The sequence below is a fragment of the Haemaphysalis longicornis genome, unplaced genomic scaffold (genome assembly GCF_048455015.1).
Source record: "Haemaphysalis longicornis isolate Haplotype H1 unplaced genomic scaffold, Haemaphysalis longicornis Haplotype H1 scaffold_10, whole genome shotgun sequence".
In the NCBI taxonomy this organism is placed as follows: domain Eukaryota; kingdom Metazoa; phylum Arthropoda; class Arachnida; order Ixodida; family Ixodidae; genus Haemaphysalis; species Haemaphysalis longicornis.
In genome coordinates this window covers 33460488-33479621 of record NW_027526204.1, presented here as the reverse complement: position 1 = coordinate 33479621, position 19134 = coordinate 33460488, and the positions used below count along the sequence as shown (strand labels likewise).

At 45.4% G+C, this 19134-nt stretch overlaps 1 protein-coding gene and 1 long non-coding RNA gene across 2 annotated transcripts in view; both read left to right on the top strand.

Moving 5' to 3' along the window:
- Positions 1-19134, top strand: part of LOC144158363 (uncharacterized) — an 83462-nt gene that overhangs the window by 18697 nt on the left and 45631 nt on the right. The gene's annotated exons all lie outside the window — the stretch shown is intronic.
- LOC144158364 (uncharacterized) lies at positions 618-6240 on the top strand. Its single transcript, XR_013320034.1, has 3 exons — positions 618-803; positions 1414-1500; positions 5625-6240. It is a non-coding gene; the product is annotated as an uncharacterized LOC144158364 (long non-coding RNA).

Here is a 19134-nt window from a genome sequence, read left to right as displayed (position 1 = left end):
CCTGTTCCTCTCCTGCCCCACCAGCACAATCATAGCCCTCTCTGACAACAGTCATTCTCGTCACTCAGTGGAGTTATAACGTACTAGCAATCACAATTTTATTCCATTCTTATTGTTAGCGACCGTAAATATTGTGTACAAATGCAATAAACAGACCACATAGTTTCTCCTGCAGAAACAACGTTGGAGAACAAGGCAGATATCAAAAGAAAACAAAAGTTGGGGAGGTAGGGGCATGAAATCGGGCGCTAAATAAACAGACGCCAAATAATAATACGATTACTTACACTAGAACACTGCCAAATTTCATTGCGCAGTGTTATCTTACTATCTGCTGCTTTTTTTAACGTTCAAATCGAGCGCCAAAAGCTTCAGTTCGCGTTTTGTGTTTGTAAACTTTAAATATCTAAGCTTCTTTATTATAATACACACAATAAATAATAAATCTAAAGATTATGTTATATTCAGTAAAAGAGGCAATTATTTATTGTTGTCGTTTTAATTTGTTTACGCAACTCCCTGCCAACGGCCGATTCCCTGAGTACGGCGCGCGGCGGCGTGGCCGGATTCCGGTACAGATACCCCGTGACCCGTCTTATGTGTTTACCATGGTGTTTACAGTGGTGTGCGGTTAAACAAGCGCAGTTATTATGATTAATTGGGCACCTCGTCGTCTTCGGTTGTGTCTGTCGTGTTCGACTTCGCGATGGAGTATTTGAGAACAACTTTGCCACCTGAAGACGGCTAATTTCGTTGGCGCTTGCCTCTGAACGTCGCTCGCTCTTCTGCGTCGGCTCCTCTCGGTAAGCTGTCTCGTCACATTTGCCGCCTTTCTTGTCACTGGATGTCGTTTGTAGCTGTCATCGCCGCTTTAAGGATTCGTTAACAGGAGCACGCGTGTGTGAATTGTTTAACTGAACTGGCGAGGTTGAACCTAGAGGGCTCGTCTCTAGAAAGGCGATGTGCGAAAGAACATTGTGGTGCATGCATTGAGCGCTAAACGCACTGGCGCTCAGTAACGCCGTGGCGCTCAGTAACTCAGTAACGTTTCCCATTCCGCAGCACTATATTGAACAGCTTCAGAGTTCACCACTGCGAACCACGTCTTACGCGTAGTTTATCAGAACACGGGCGGCTACTCCTCTAAACTGTGCTGCGCAGCGTTTTCGGCTTCGTTGATCACCGCAGTCGTTTGTGCCGTGTTAGGAATTGCGAGGGAGAATCGTTTGCGAGCGAATGTGCGCGCCTCGCAAGCTTCGTTGCGTTTGCGGCGAGCCACCTCACCATGTGTACGGTGCCGCGGTACGCGGGCAGTGATTTTGGCTGAATGTTGTGTTGCCCGAGACGTAACGTTCGTGCACCTAATCATTTCCATTCTTGCATGTGTGGTAATCATGTGTCATCCCGTTTTAGACCTCTGGACGGTCTGAGCGCATCACGTCCCTCCATTCAACCGGACAAGAGCCACAAGCATTGTCAACAGTGTTTGGCCGCCAGAGCGTAAGTTTTCAAACACAGTTTTGGTAGCACAGTGGGCTATCATACTTGAATATTGTTCGGTCACTTGTATGTACAAGTTCTCTCCCCCGTAACAATTATTGGTGTTTCATGCATAACCTAACATGTAGGCGCTCAATGGCAACCTTTATTGTTAATTTCGGAAAACTCAAAGTTTCACCCAAAATCATAATGTGGGCGTAGCAGTTAATCACCATGTATACGAACTTCCTGGTGTTAGTCATGTTTACGGTGAAGCCATATTTCTTAGGTGGTGACACAAAAATGTTATTACCTTTGTAGTTTAGTCTTCGATAAAGCCTTACCAGTTCTGTTTTCAACTATTTTTTGGATGTTTATCATGTGAATTGACAGTCCTTGCAGTCCACTTTTTCAAATAGTTATGTAACTGCCTGTACCATTTAAACATGCCTGATTGGGGTTCTGAAGGCTGCGATTTACGCACGCTAGTGCTGTACCGCCAATAAACAAACATCCTTCCACAAAGAAAAAGATTTGAAAAATGTAAAGTATCCGCAGCATTATTCTTAACTGGAACAAGCTAATTGTTAGGCCTGGGGCTTTTCCTGAAAGCACTGTGGATGTTATGAGAGAGGAAAACCACTCAAACACATCTGCCAAGGCCGTTGCTGCTCCAAGATACGTGCAAGCATTGAGTCTTCTGAGCAATACATTACACCCTTTTTTTTAAACAACCGACGTGCATGCTGAACGTACTCCTGATTGGGCGTTTGCCAGGCGCAAGGAATTTTTTTTCGGGGGGGGGGGGGGGGGGGAGCCGTGGTCGACCAAAAGATGGGACGGGGAAATATGTAGGCAAGGCATCTTGCGCGTTGTTTTGCAAACGATGCTTGAAATAACTGACTTTAACATGCGATTTGTGTAAAGTTGGTTTTATTCGAGAGATTTCGTGTTTTATAGTGCCCCCAGCGCTTGTCTGGATACAGACGGTGCTTTATTCACTGAGAAATTAAACAATTTAGGTTAAAATTTTGATTTTCCCGCTCAATCGTGCGTTTTCGTGGTCCCAAATGACATCACAGGAACCGACCGCTCTGCAGCCTAGAGTACCTTCATTCACGCATCCGCTGTACAGGGCAGAGACACGTATACGCTGGCGCCGCCATTTTCGGTTGCTCGCTCGCCGCCGAAGCAAGTCATTGTGTCAAAACCGCGCTAAAATTATCGCCGCAACGCGGTTTACTGAAGAAGTTTGAATCATATTGTCTGTTTCGCGTTGCTAGGTCTCGTGGGAAACGAAAAGAATAACGCGTTGAGCCTGTTGGCCCAATTGCGGCGGCACGGGACCGTTCAAAGGTTGTCTCCACCCTGTACAGTGGTGTTGGTTTGTTCCCGCGTTTTTTTTACGTTCTGTAACCTAGATGGCGCCACCATACCGTGGCAAGCGTTTGGTTTGTTTTTGCCCGCATTTAAATCTGGCTTGTTTTTGTTCTGGGAGAAAATATTCGTTCCCTGAAACAGTGCTCGCTCGACAAATGGGGTCACGTAAGACACCGTTGCTTGCGTCAATCGGCCAGTGTCGTCTGAGACAACCCCAAGCCCCGCAGTGCTGTGCACAGCTAAACCAAGCATGCTGTGCGCAGTACGAACAGCAGAACGCATCAGTACTTCTATGTTTACATGTGCTTTCGTAACTTCCACTGTTTGTCCCATCATTCTTATTGCTTTGTAAAGAATGTGCCCTAAATTTAAGCGCAAATCGCTCATTCGTCTAGTTTGTAAGCTCTACCTAATTGGCGTCTGCTTCTGCCAGCCTCCGCCATTCGCAGAGCTTAGCTCATGTGACATTATAGGTTCTGTTGCGGGAAATGAGCTGGTGGGTCGCATGACCATTCCCGTTTTTCCTAATTATGTAGCTTATTTGAGCGAAGTTTACGTTAAAAGTGGTGTCAGTATGATTCTAACGAGACAATCTTTTGAATGAACCAAACTTGTGTTTTCTCTTCATGGCTCCTTTAAGGAGCTTAGATGGTGATGATAATTAGGATCACCTAAATTCCCGTTCGCTGGTCTATGGGCAGACCACGGGCGAATCATTCGTCCGCAGAGCAGGTGATTAGGCGGACCCGCGCTCGTGAGCGTGATCATGAGTGCGCTCGTGAGTGGCGCGCGGTCCCCGAAGTTCGTCGGGAGGAAGTGGAGGCCCACACTGAATGTTTGCTATCAAGATTCTCGTGTTTTAGATTTTCCTTTAGAAAAGGGACTATTAAGTTTTCTTGTCAGCTATGAAGTACAGTCGAGCACGATTTGAAGGTTATCGCGCCAGCATCGAGCAGCTAAGCGTGCCACCAGCCCACGGTTTCGTTTCGGAACCATGAAAATCGAGATTTCGCACTCTTCGCTCCCTTGTTGGCTGTTCCATGATACAACAATGGCCCGCACGACTGACTTGCCACCCTTTGGGTTTCAAGCTGTACATTCGTTGTTATCAAGCACAGACTTGGACTTGGTTGCCCTTTATTACGCCGACGATAACGAAACTTGCATGGAATATTTGCTAAAGCTGGTGTTCTTTCTGCTTCGTTTGAAAGAGTAGCTTTCCCGCGACAACCATCGAATCGCAGTGGACTGTACATGCGGCGCATTCGTATATTATGGCGGTGAAGCTAGCAAACGTGCGTCTTCGTCCTTAAGTAATCGCCTTTTGTTATTTTTTGTGCTAGTAACGTGAGTAGTACACTTGCGCTAAGCAGAACACCTTATTGCACTGCTGTTGAACGTTGAGCTTGTTGCACGTTTCTTAAATTTCATTATATTTCTATCTGTTAAATCGAAACAGACATGGCTTCAGTAAAATTCCGGTTAAGCAAATACAGAATGCTGATTCTAACCAAGAGGGAGGTCAAGGAAACAGTGGAATAGTGCCAAAAAAAAACAAAGCTCCGCAATAAGGAGAATTGTGTAGTTTTGTTGATGTGGAGGAAATACAACATGGGCAGAGCAATGCTTTTTATGCAGCAGAAATTATGGATCTGCAATAGTCAATGAAATGCGATGTCAGTAGAAAAATAAACATATCAAGGATTGATAGTTGACTGAACAAAATACAGCGACATGCTCTGTCATGTGATTATACTTTGTACCAGTGTAAAGACAAGGAATGACACGCTCCCGACCACATGTAAGCCTATATGCGGCTTTTGCTGCTGTTCTGCCATTCCCCGGCCGTGCTGTTCCGCCATTGAAACAGTGGGGCTGTTTTGATCGGCTCGCGGCAGGTTCCCGGTGCTTGTCGGTGTATCCGGCGCGAAATGCAGCCGGGCTGTATATATTGACAGGTACAGCATCTGGAGTGGGCGCAGGGATCAGACGTTGACATAGCCCTTGTTTTCAGCTTTATGTGAGCAAGAATGTCCTTAAAACTGCAGGTAACTTCAGGCGGTTTTTCAGGCTGCCTAAACCGCACCCCAGCCTTGGCATAAAACATTATGAAGAAGGGGGGGGGAGCACCTCGACCCCCCCCCCCCCGGCTACGCCCTTGGCGTGTGCGTATTCTTTCTTGCATCCACCACATTCGAGTCGTCACGTTGAATTGGGAATGCTGGAATCCAGCATATGCTGGCGAGATACGAGAGCTTGAACACAACCCACTTGCCCGCAATGAGTTTTCAAAGATCTCCACCACCTGAAGGTACTGAAATGAGATGTAAGCATTGCCTGAAAACCATTCCAGATAAGGGTACGAAATCATAGTTATGGGCCTTTCTCGCCCATTTACGTGTTTTGAACAAAAAAAGTGCCATTTAAAGGTAACACGTCGTTCCCTGCCGATTTCTGATGCCTGTTTAAGTTTGTGGGCATAAATGTAGCAGCTTTCTCACATGTCTAACGTGTATGCGGGCTTGTTAGTAGTGAAGTCGGTAAAAATTGAAAGGTTTGATTGTAGTTGTGTATAGATTACCTACATTATTTTCATTCCTAGAAAAGAAAAATTGAGGTAACCTGCCAATTGTTCTGCATTGCTGCATTTTATTATGCTTGTATGATTCGTAGAACCTGCAGGAGTTCAGCTGCTTGTTAAAGGAAAAATGAACAATGGTACAAAAAGAAGAGCATCTACTAAATAAAAATCTTCACAATCGCAGGATGCCAACGGTCCACCTACCAACTTGCGTCCTCCATTGTTTCTGCTGGCTGGAGCGGCACATGGAGCATTTTTCAGCTTCTCGAAGTTTGTGATCAAGCGGTGCCCCAAGTGAAGGATGCCGCAGACGGATCTTCTGTTTTAATGCCACAATTTCATGTGCTGAGCACTTACTCGTAAGGCATTTTAAATATTCATCATCCCAGAGGGTATGTTACCTTCGTCTTGGGTGGAATGTGGCTGCAATCAGGTTATTTGTGACAGAAACAAGTGAACCACGTGGGGAGAGTCATTGAGGCCTTGTTGATTGCGCATGCTTCTGAAATAACGTTTTCATTCAGCTGAATACTTTCTAAATATTACAATTTGTGAACAAAATATGATAAAAGTCATGATTAGTTGTACTACAGTGCAGGAAAGAAATGCCAGCACATGTTTTAAGAGCCTCTTATATTTCAGGTCATTGGCTGGTGAGCAATAAAACAGAACTCAAAATTGTTTAAAGTGAAATCAAATATTTGTTGTCACCAGTGCATGACCCGTAGTAAAAGCTATCTGGTCTCCCAATTTCAAATGAGACAGGAATTGCCAAAAAAATAAGGAAATAAACAAGACAGCTTGCTACAATAAACCAAATCAAAGAATTGCTCAATGTCTATAAAGTTGTGATTCAGGCGGGTTAGTTCGGTGTTGATGAAATACAAGCAGGCACTCGCCTGGTCAAGAACAAATAAACAAATAAAGACATTTTGGGGCCCCTACTGGTCCCTTGATCACAATGAAAGGGGGGTGAAAGGTCTCGATTATTTATAGGTTCGGTGGCGCAGAGTGCGCATGTGTATCTCGGGGAGATTACCCCGCGACCGGTTAATCGTGTTTTTAGTTGGTTGAATATGCACTGATTCTAAAAGTAGTGTCGACAGGCGCTTCTCTGATGCGATTATGCTTGCGGAATCCCAATTGATGACGTGGTCAGTAGCCAGGTGATGATCCGCCCAGGCATTTCAGCTTACATTGCCCTTTTTGACATCGTTCTGGTGCTATTGAATTCTTCTTTTAAAAATTTCCAGTGAACTATGTAGGATGCATCGCTATCCTTGCATGGAATTTTGTAGGCAACTCCGGGGAATCTTGATTTTTCTAAAGGGTCCTTCACGCGTACCAGCTTCTGCTTAAGCCTGTTCGTTGGCACGTGTGCAGTTTTAACGCCATATGTGCCAAACACCCTTGCAAGAGCTTCACTGATGCCTTGCGTGTAGGGGACGGCAGTGCGTTTTTGCCTGTCTTCTTCAGGAACCCTTTCGGAGGAGGCAACTGAAGCCCGCAATTGTTGCGTCCTCACAAGCTTTGAAGGGTAGCCGTTACTGCGAAGGTCCTTCCTTACCACGGCTAGCTCTTGCTTGCGTAGACCAGGCTCAGAGCAGATTCGTGATGCGCGTGAGAAGAGTGCAGCGGCGACGGAGCGTTTTTGGCCTATAGGATGCGCAGAGTCGAACCCCAGGTGTCTACCCGTGTGGGTCGGCTTTCGATACACAGTGGTTGTAAATCCTTTGGCCGACCGTCTCACAAGTACGTCGAGGAAGGCGATCTGTCCATTATTTTCCTGTTCCATGGTGAACTGGTTGCTTGGAACACAAGAGTTTAGATGCTCAATTAAAGGCATTACGTCTCGGCGGTGGATCACACAAAAACAGTCGTCTACTTAGCAGACAAAGATCTTGGGGCCGTCTTGTACGAGCATAGCGCAGAATTTTCTAGAGCCTCTAAGGCAATATTCGCACAGACTGCTGAAATGGAATCTCCCATCGCTGTTCCAAACTGCTGCTTGTAACATTGTACGTTGAAAACAAAACGTGTTCTGCAGGCCAAATTCCAGGCAAAATTACGCGGTCCGGAGTTGCAAGGATCTACTAGAGAACGATGCATCTCTGCCTTCACGTTCGCCAATTGAGACGCAAGACTTATATTGTCTCCTGGAATTTGGCCTGCAGAACACATATATTTTGTTTTCAACGGACGAGCGGTTTTGAACAGGGATGGGAGCTTCCGTTTCAGCAGTCTGTGCGAATATTGCCTTAGAGGCTCTAGAAAATTCTGCGCTATACTCGTACAAGACGGCCCCAAGATGTTTGTCTGCTACGTAGACGACTGTTTTTGTGTGATCCACCGCCGAGACGTAATGCCTTTATTTGAGCATCTAAACTCTTGTGTTCCAAGCATCCAGTTCACCATGGAACAGGTAAATAATGGACAGATCACCTTCTTCGACGTACTTGTGAGACGGTCGGCCAAAGGATTTACAACCAGTGTGTATCGAAAGCCGACGCACACGAGTAGATACATGGGGTTCGACTCTGCGCATCCTATAGGCCAAAAACGCTCCGTCGCCGCTGCACTCTTCTCACGCGCATCACGAATCTGCTCTGAGTTTGGTCTGCGCAAGCAAGAGCTAGCCGTGGTAAGGAAGGACCTTCGCAGCAATGGCTACCCTTCAAAGCTTGTGAGGACGCAACAATTGCGGGCTTCAGTTGCCTCCCCCGAAAGGGTTCCTGAAAAATACAGGCAAAACCGCGCTGCCGTCCTCTACACGCAAGGCATCAGTGAAGCTCTTGCAAGGGTGTCTGGCACATATGGCGTTAAAATTGCACACGTGCCAACGAACAGGCTTAATCAGAAGCTGGTACGCGTGAAGGACCCTTTAGAAAAAACAAGATTCCCCGGTGTTGCCTACAAAATTCCATGCAAGGATTGCGACGCATCCTACATAGGTGAAATCGAGAGCATGATGGAATCCCGTCTGGCCGGGAGGGTACATTAGGAACGAAAAAGAGACGCCGACCAGTCTAAAAAAACGTACTGACGTTTGGGCTTCCAGCACCGAAGCCTTGTTCACAATAAATGCATCACCAGAAGTGGGTCGTTTAAGTGGGCTTCTATAATCGCTGCAAAGAGCGTGAGTAGATCGGGTTTAGATTTCCGTCGTTACGATTGACTGTGTTAGATGTGGTCTGAATGATTAGTGATTCCAGATGTAGCCGTGATGGTCACTTTTTCTGTAGCGACGATTCTTGCATTGTCCCAATCAATCTTGTGGTCATTCACGACGGCGTGTTCGGCTAAAGCATTGTTGCGGACGCTTTTATTCTTTACGTCACGTGCGTACTGCTGCAGACGATTCTTATAATTTCCTGATTCCCCGATATACACGCCACTGCAGTCTGCACAAGGTATCTCGTATACCACACCGGGGAAGCGCTCCTTGGGCAAGCGGTCCTTGACTCTCACGAGCTCATGGCGCATCTTTTTGGCTGGAACGTGGGCCACCTGCACGTCATATTCCCGTAGGATACGTGCCAAACATTCACTTGTTCCTGGAAGGTAGGGCACAGGAGCTCACTTCATCGGGGCAGTTGGCGTTCCGTTGCGTTTTTAAAGTGCCTAGGGTAACCGCAGCTAGCCAGGTCGTCCCGTACCTTTGCCGTGTCCACCGCCGCATCCTCGGGCTTCGAGCACAATCTTTTCGCACGCTGCAGTAGCGTTCTAACAACAGCCGTCTTGCGGGAAGCGGGGTGCACGGAGTTGAAGTTCAGGTAGCGGCCTGTGTGTGTTTCCTTGCGGTACACGCTGAAACGTAGCCTCTGGCCCTGCCGAGACACGAGGACGTCCAGGAAGGGAAGTTTGCCATTGGCCCCCTCTTCTGACGTGAACTGAATGGCACGTTCCATACTGTTGAGGTGGGCCAGCAAGCTGTTCGCCGCGTCTTTCTGAACAACGCCGAAACAATCGTCGACATAACGCAAGAACACTTTTGGTTGAGGGGCAAAGGAGGCTAGCGCGCGTGCTTCCAGTGCTTCCATAGTCAGGTTCGCCGCCGTGACCGAAATAGCGGCACCCATTGGAGTCTCCTGCCTTTGCTTGTAAAAATGGCCTATAGAGACGAAGTACGTATTGTTGAGGCAAAAATCTAGAAGCCTGCGTAGTTCTGGCACATCCATCGGTGATCTCTTGGGCAACGTCTGATCAGCCTTGAGAGCAGCGGTGCATAGGTTGACAGCCAGGTCAATCGGAATGCTCATGAAAAGGGACTTTACGTCGAAGGACACCATCAAGTCGTCTTTCTCGATCACGCTGTTGCGAGTCTTCTCGACAAAATCGAAAGAATTACGAATGTGAGTGGTCCCTTTACCGACGAGCGGTCGAAGTTCCTGCACCAAGTTCTGGCGCCGCTCGTCGGTAAAGGGACCACTCACATTCGTAATTCTTTCGATTTTGTCGAGAAGACTCGCAACACCGTGATCGAGAAAGACGACTTGATGGTGTCCTTCGACGTGAAGTCCCTTTTCACGAGCGTTCCGATTCACCTAGCTGTCAACCTATGCACCGCTGCTCTCAAGGCTGATCAGACGTTGCCCAAGAGATCACCGATGGATGTTCCAGAACTACGCAGGCTTCTAGATTTTTGCCTCAACAATACGTACTTCGTCTTTATAGGCCATTTTTACAAGCAAAGGCAGGAGACTCCAATGGGTGCCGCTATTTCGGTCACGGCGGCGAACCTGACTATGGAAGCGCTGGAAGCACGCGCGCTAGCCTCCTTTGCCCCTCAACCAAAAGTGTTCTTGCGTTATGTCGACGATTGTTTCGGCGTCGTTCAGAAAGACGCGGCGAACAGCTTGCTGGCCCACCTCAACAGTATGGAACATGCCATTCAGTTCACGTCAGAAGAGGGGGCCAATGGCAGACTTCCCTTCCTGGACGTCCTCGTGTCTCGGCAGGGCCAGAGGCTACGTTTCAGCGTGTACCGCAAGGAAACGCACACAGGCCGCTACCTGAACTTCAACTCCGTGCACCCCGCTTTCCGCAAGACGGCTGTTGTTAGAACGCTACTGCAGCGTGCGAAAAGATTGTGCTCGAAGCCCGAGGATGCGGCGGTGGACACGGCAAAGGTACGGGACGACCTGGCTAGCTGCGGTTACCCTAGGCACTTTAAAAACGCAACGGAACGCCAACTGCCCCGATGAAGTGAGCTCCTGTGCCCTACCTTCCAGGAACAAGTGAATGTTTGGCACGTATCCTACGGGAATATGACGTGCAGGTGGCCCACGTTCCAGCCAAAAAGATGCGCCATGAGCTCGTGAGAGTCAAGGACCGCTTGCCCAAGGAGCGCTTCCACGGTGTGGTATACGAGATACCTTGTGCAAACTGCAGTGGCGTGTATATCGGGGAATCAGGAAATTATAAGAATCGTCTGCAGCAGTACGCACGTGACGTAAAGAATAAAAGCGTCCGCAACAATGCTTTAGCCGAACACGCCGTCGTGAATGACCACAAGATTGATTGGGACAATGCAAGAATCGTCGCTACAGAAAAAGTGACAGCATCACGGCTACAGCTGGAATCACTAATCATTCAGACCACATCTAACACAGTCAATCGTAACGACGGAAATCTAAACCCGATCTACGCACGCTCTTTGCAGCGATTATTAGGGCCCACTTAAACGACCCACTTCTGGTGATGCATTTATTGTGAACAAGGCTTCCGTGCTGGAAGCCCAAACGTCAGTACGTTTTGTTTGGACTGGTCGGCGTCTCTTTTTCGTTCCTAATCCTACATAGGTGAAACTGGAAATTTTTAGAATTCAATAGCACCAGAACGATGTCAAAAAAGGCAATGCAAGTTGAATTGCCTCGGCGGATCATCACCTGGCTACTGACCACTCCATCGATTAGGATTCCGCAAGCATAATCGCATCAGAGAAGCGCCTGTCAACACGACTACTTTTAGGATCAGAGCATATTCAACCAACTAAAAACACGACTAACCGGTAGCGGGGTAGTCTCCCCGAGATATACATGCGCAATCTGCGCCACCGAACCTATAGATAGTCGCGACCTTTCACCCCCTCTTCATTGTGAACAAGGGGCCAGTAGGGGCCCCAAGGCGTCTTTATTTATTTGTTTTTGACCAGGCGAGTGCCTGCTTGTATTTCATCAATGAATCACCCTCCCCTGACGAGTTTTCGTCGAGCCTTGGACTCTGTTAGGTGTCAGTGGGTTTACACAGCCAACTTGTGGGGACGCACATAAGCCAAGGTAAATATAAATGGTAGCGAAGGTTCGGGCAAAAAGCGGTTCAGAACCTATTGCCAGCGACATCAGCATGGGGGCTTATGGGAGTGGCGATTGAAGCGCGACTAGGTGAGGAGGGAACAAACACTAGTAACAAAAAACCAAGTTTTGTTCAACAATAAAACAACAATTATATTTTACAAACTATATTTATTTCTGAATCACATTTATTTAGGCACAGTGTATAAATAATTTATGAAAATGCCGTTCATTCTCAAAAACCTTTTTTGTAGCGCCCTCTGAAGAATGGCACATGTCATTGCTTTGTGATGCAGTCCTTGTAGTGATCGGAAAGGCGCTCCTAAAGTTCGTCTGCTAGGAAACGCCCCTCGTGTGTTTTGGTGGTGCGCATTTGCATTCGTTTTTCCTTGTTAATTTGGTGTGAACTTAATTTTTGCCGTGCGTGGACTTGCGAGGTGCGTTGTATCGTCGGTGAACACGTTTAGTACCGTGCCCGGCAGGCACGGTGAACTACGGGACGATGCTGCCAACGGTTGGAGCGGAGCGCTTTCGTCGGTACCTACAGAAACGATGTGCTGTACAAGTTGCAACAGCAACTCCCGTACACCTGGCGTTTTACTGCACCATTTTCCTCTCATTTCCACAGGTAACGCGAAACTATTGTACTGTTAGTATGTGCACGGGGGTTGTGTAAGGGGACGTGGTGGTGCTTCGAAAAAAATGGGTCTAAAGCTTTGTTATGTCACAGTTATCTCTTGATTTCACCTCAGGCTGGCTCAGCGCAAGTTGTGTCAATTACTCTAGGACTTCTCGGCGTAGTACCACTCGAATTTAAACGAGTCGCTTTTATTGTCTATCTCAGTGTCTTCTCTATTGCATTACAACGCTTGTAAGGCTCGTTGCTTCCCGCACTTGTATGCGCAAGCATTATTTCCATCGCAGTACTGTGTTGTGCTGCTCCGTGCTGCGCTGCTGCCAGATCTTTCCTGCTATGTGCTTTTACATACTGCCGTCGCTTTCGTTTGCATTGATCCATTTTTCCTCTTTTTACTTATCTGTTGCGACACTTGCCTAATAATGCAACCAGGAAATTGCAGGCGTGAATGCTGAGTGAACTTCTGTAGAAACCCTTGTCTACTTGATAAGACGCCGGGACAGCTGCAGTGTGCTCGCTGCACTTTCGTGAATCGGCATTCCTGCGGCCCGGTTTTTTACGTCAAGATGCAGTGCCTAGTTCTTTTCTCTTGTTTGGAAGTAGTTCTGCTGTTGACGCTTTCATTGCTCATAATGCTATGTGTTACGGGTAAAGTCAATTTTTCGGCGCGTAAGGAAAATCATAATGCATGTAGTGCCCACGAACATTTTGTACTTATTGTATACGTGCTCATTTTGTGCAGTGTGGTAAATTTGTTTTATGTTCATCCTGGAATAAAATTCAAATGTCTTGATTATACAATTACTTTGCGTTATTTCTTCTCTTAGAGCAGAAGTACACAAACTGAGCAAGCATTATATAACCTTGATCTATACTTAAAGCACGCACGCCTACCTGCGTATGTGCGACGCAATTAAACTTGGCACTGGCGTTGGTAGAAATTGGTATCGGGGTAAGGAGTGGGCACGTTTTTTATATAAAAGGGGTGCCGGGGAGAGTGGTCAAGTGTCATTTTGGGCTCTGTATCCCAAGGCAGAAAAAAAATTCCGGTCGGGGGGGGGGGGGGGGGGGTGTACGTTTGCCACCCGCTGCAATCAAAATAAACAACTGATTGCTTTTGTACAGCAGTGGAAGGCATGAATACAGAATAAAGGTTCAGAGAAGATGCAAGATGCTTTTATAAACACCGAGGCGAATCATACGACAGTATGCTAAAGTGCGTTTCTCTAGTCACGAGTATAAGCTGGCGTTGACTTGAAGCACACACGCCAAGGGCTCGCCAACTTGCGTCAGATGGCAATGACATGAGCCCTCAGCGATCAGAGTCCTGCTAAGGCTATTTTGAAGTCAAATTTCCCGCTAATGCCACCAAAATGACGTCACTTTCTGACCGGATCTTGCGTCATATCCTGTTTATTTTTTGTTCCGCCGGAAGTGTTCCCTCCTCACACAGATGGCGCTAAGCCCCATGAGCAGCTTAAGAGCCGCCATTTTCTGAACGTATGGGCTTCTATGGAAGCTTCGCTACCAGTTATATTTACCTTGCATAAGCTCTTAACAAATGAGCTGCGTAGTGGCTATGCACTAGCCATGGTTTTTATTAGTTGCCTTGATGTATATGATCTTCTGTCGCAGTGTTTTAGGTAGCTCACTCGCACATTATTCCTTTGTTTTTGGACATTGTGGAGTGTCCAATGTATATTCGTTCTTTTTCTGATTTTTATTGCAACTGTAAATATGTCAGGAGTCCCGTACTGTGTGCATGAAGGCAGCCTAAATAAAAAAATTGGCTGCCTTGTCTTTGCTTAGAGGGGCCATGCAGACAACACACAAGTTTGATTCATTCGACAGATTGCCTCGTTAGAATCATACTGACACCATTTTTAGCTGCACTTCACTCGAATAAGCTATATAATTAGGAAAAAGGGAATGGCCATGCGACCCACTAGCTCATTTCCCACAGCAGTACCTATGATGTCATATGTCCCCAGCTGTGCGATTGGCTGAGGCCGGCAAAAGCATACGCAAATTGGGCGGGCCTTATAAGCATGCCGAATGAGCTATTTGCGCTTAAATGTAATGCATATTCATTTTACAGCAGTAAAAATGGGGCAGTAAACAATGAAAGTTACGAAAATACGCGTACACATACAAGTACCGATGCGCACTGCTGTTGGTACGGCGTGCACTATGCTTGTTTTAGCTGCACAGCACTCCGCCGCTTTGGAGTTGGCTTGCACGGCCCTGGCCGATTGGCATAGGCGATGTTGTCTTACGTGACCCTGTTTGTCGAGGATACCTCATGTTTCACAAAACCATTACTTTCTACAGTAACGAAAACAAGCCAGGTGCAGACGCGGTCAAAAACAAAGCAATGGCAAACAACGGTTTGGGGATGAGTATGGTAGCTCCACCTGGGAGGACTGATGGCTAGCAAGGCTGCAGACCCGAGTGACGCAGTAGTTTGTTTGATTACATGCACTTATGGCTTCATTGCTGACATCCCAAAAACACACGATATGGTGGGAGAATCAGACTTTTAACCTAAATTAATTTCTCAGTGAATGCAGCATCATTTGCTGAAGCGGTGGGGCACTATAAAACAGGAAATATTTCGAACGAAGCGAACTTCTATGTTGTCCGAATGGCCCCTTTAATGCACTGTATTGTATTTTTGGTTCCTGTAGTGATGTCACCATGAAGGAACCGCAGTAGACAAAGTTAATGTTAGCGCTTTACCACGCATGTTTTTTTGTGTTTGATGGAAACAAATATAATACTCTAACCAAGGACTTTATCCGAAGCGTTCCCAACGTTTCGGAACCTACTTGGCTCCTTCATTAGAACTGTCTATGTTTGACCAAGAGCCATAGTTCTACATATAAACAATTTTTTTGTTTGCTGCAGCGGATCAGAGGCTAGGGCACAAATAGGGGGTAGAACAGCTAGATATCTGTTCATCTTTCGCCGGCTTGCTTTGGTGTGACAACTGTATCTAGTTGTCAATTCCAATTTGTTGTGGTCAGTTTTTCTCAACTAAATTGTAGCTTTTTTAAAGATTATGGAAGGTTTTGTGGGCCTAAAGGGTTGCCGCATTGCATGTTTGGCCTATGTAGCGTTGAAAGCGGATATTTTGCTTCAAAGTGGAATGTTGGCCTAGCATCATGGTCCTGTGGTTGCTGCTCACTTTCATTTATGCCATTATTTTTTATATTATCACTTAAAATTAAAAGTTAACCAATCTGCTGTCATTTTAATTTTGTCACCTGCTTTATACTTTCTTTTTTTTCTGTAAGGAGTGACAATTCGTCTTTTTATGATACCAAGGCATCGAACTGTGCTAGTTGGTACATGTTTGAATGGATGAAAAACCAGTGGAAAACACAGGGTACGGAAGAGAACGACGGGATAAGCTTGTCCTGTTGTTCTCTTTTAACTGTGTCCTGTGTTTACCGCTGGTTTTTCATCCATTCAATTTTCATGAATTTGTTCAACAGTGATTAGTTAAGTGCTCAAGCAATTTTTGGCTTGAAGGTTCTCTGTAGCATTTATATAAGTGCTCTCTGCTCTTTTTTTACCCAAGACCCCATTACCAGCCTTAATGAGATTGTCTTTTGTAGACATGAAGTTGAAATAAATATTTGTTTGCATTGCTTTGCATATTTTGAAAGAATTGCTTGCTCACTTTCTTTCAACCCTGTTTCTTAATCCTGCCTAAAGCATTTTTCCATGTTTATTTTTTTTTCAGAACCAGGAAGGGTGCTCATCCTCGGTTCTTGCTGAAGCACCAGTATCTGTACTTCACACGTGAGCTTTGAACACACAGTAATTATGGTATGAAACATTTTACCAGTATTAGCTTGCTTTGTAGATGTCAAAGCTCTCGACAGTGTAGTACATTGTCTGGTGTAGTGCACAATCTCTCTATAACAGCACCCGCTGGGTGCTGTTGTAGAGAATAATTTTGTGGCTATAATACTTGAGATTATTTTACAATGTACATCAAATACTAGTAAGAATAGCTCTCTAAATTGGTGGCCATTTTCCTGGTGGAGGCAGAAAGTGAAAATACCCATGTGTGGAGATTTAAGTCCACAATAAATTTCCCAAAGTTGCCAAAGCTAATCCAGAGCCCTCCTCGCGGTGCACTTAATATCCCATGTGCAGCTTTGTGTAAAAACAGCCAGAAATGTATGATCAATTTAAATTGATTTTAATGTTTCTAAATGCAAGTATTCTAAGTTTAAGCTGCCTTATTTAGTAAAATATTTTCTAACAATTCCATAGCTACCAAAGGTTTGCAGAAAAGCTTTCATTGGTTATGCACCTTCTCAGCGAAACAAAAATGTCATTAAGAAAAGCAAAAAAAACCTAAATATGGCAAGTAGCAACAGTAAAGCTGCTAATAAAAAAGATGCTAAACGTTTTATTGATAATATTGCTGATTTTACTTCTAGTCAACTCTTAAAAGGGCTATAGACGGGTTTGATGGTTCCCATGACGCACCTCGTAATACTAGACGAAACTAATGGGCACTGGCTGTTGGCTTTTCATTTGCAACATCGAAAAATGACCCCACATCCACCAGCAGGGACATAATGCAACGCACCATGCACAAGCTAGACTCATGATAAAATACTGCTATAACAACAATGTCATCACATTTCAACCAGGGAACCCATATGCATTGTTCTGTGATGTTTACAGTTCTTGGTATTGCTATGTGGGGTCATTTTTCATGAAGCAAAAAGAATAATGTAAAATAAAATAAGTGGCAGTGGGGACCCAACTTTTATGGGTAGAATAAAGCCACAGTACGTAAGGAAGTATACATATTGTATTTGGTCTGCCTTAATATTGAGCTTTTCTGCTCAGCTCAAGAATAAGGCACTAAACATTGCGAGTAGCTACCGTGATTGGAAGTTTGATGAAATGCTGAGAAGCCAAGGGTTTTAAGGTTCGAAGAACTTTTGTGCAGTTGATTTGTTGCACGCCTTCTTGCTTTCACTGCATAACACGTTTATGCTGTGCAGTGAAGCTCGAAGGATGTGCGCTGCAGTATAGCAAAATGAACATAAAATTGAATTTTTAACACCGTTTCGAATAATCAACATCCTCTAATGATACAACTTCTGTACTGCGATTTGGCTGTAATATTAGACTTTATAAATGGATGTTTCAAAAATCGGTGGGTCAGAAAGTTCAAGTAAATTATCAGCTGACATTGAGCTTTAATGGAATGTCTCATAGAACGGAGCTTGGAAAGCACGAATGTTTCATACCGTAATTGTGTGTCATACTGTGCCATATGTGGCTGCACACCTGCAGCGCCATTTGTGAACCGAGGATGATGCACCCTTTTTGTACCCCTTTAGGTGGGTGCTTTTGCAGGAAAAGCTCCTACCTATGATATTTTGGGCAGAAAAGGATGCTCCTGCGGCGAAAGAATCCAAGCACCCTAAAGGGTGTGCTTGGATTCTGGCGGTACTTGTCCGTGCTAAGCGCATGATATGGTTTGGACATTCCAAGCTCTAGCCCGCCGAACGCAAAGTAATGCCTTGACTCCAACGCGAGTGCTTTTAATAACAACTTTGATGACACCACTGTTGAGAATCGGTTGAAACGGAGCAGGCGACGCACGTCGGTGTTATATTTTTCTTCGGCGTGCGGCCGCAGTGGCACGAGCCGTGCGATCAGCCATGTTCGTGGCTATTTCAGTGTTGCCAAACGAAGAAATTGACAGCTAAACTTTTCAATGAATACCGGCTATAGGATGGGTCAAAGGTAAATGTTCTTTATAGTTCAGACTGCTGTGTCCACCTCATTGCATTCGGAGGGAAGGAAGTTCATAATTGCTTGTATCTTAATATTTGGTATGTGCTTGGCTGTAAAGTTTTAAGAGAAGTTGCCAAAATGTTTATTAATAGACACCTCAATCATAGTTTATGGTTGTGAATTAGGTTTAGTCTCAGGATTCATGCACAGAATTTTGCAAACATTCTTGTTTCTTTTTTTGTGTTGCAACATTTACTGTCGATTGTAAAAGTTTGTTCGGAAAACGTGGTTTCATTCGGCTTGAGTCTCAAGATTTTTGACACAAAAGAAATTGTGCAATTTATGGTCAATAGAACTTATAAATGTGGTTGTCTGCCTTTTAAAAAAGTTGTGACGACAAATACCAATACAAGTTCTTTACGGGTGCACATCACATGGGATATTGTTTTTGGAAGCTACCACCAGAAAACATGATTGCAATTGTAGTGGGGGTCCAGTTCTGTCTAGTTGTATCACTTGAATGCTAATGTGTAGTGAGCACACTGATAACGGTTTTCAGTGGTCCCTCTAGTGCACCAATGTTGTGATCGTCACGTGCATGAAATTGGGAAGTTCTATTATTTCTTCTTTTTTGGTTCAGACTACTACGTTTTTTTTGTGTGTCATGTCAAGTTAACCGATATTTCAAGATATCCGAGTTTGATGCCACGAGGGATCACTGTATATATAACTTAAAATTGTGCCATTAGTCATAAATTGTTGCATTTCATTTACTTACAGAGCCTCCAGACATACACCTGTCGCCATGAATTGCATTAGGACACCATGGTGATAGGTCGCAAGCCTCCAAGGCTATGGTGATGACATGCGCAACACCATGGTACTGCGCATGCCATCACCTTTAAAAAACGGTGTGAGGATGCTCAACACCCTTTATTTAGGGTGTTGAGCGTCCTCACCACCCTTTAAGGGTGTTGAGCATCCTCAAC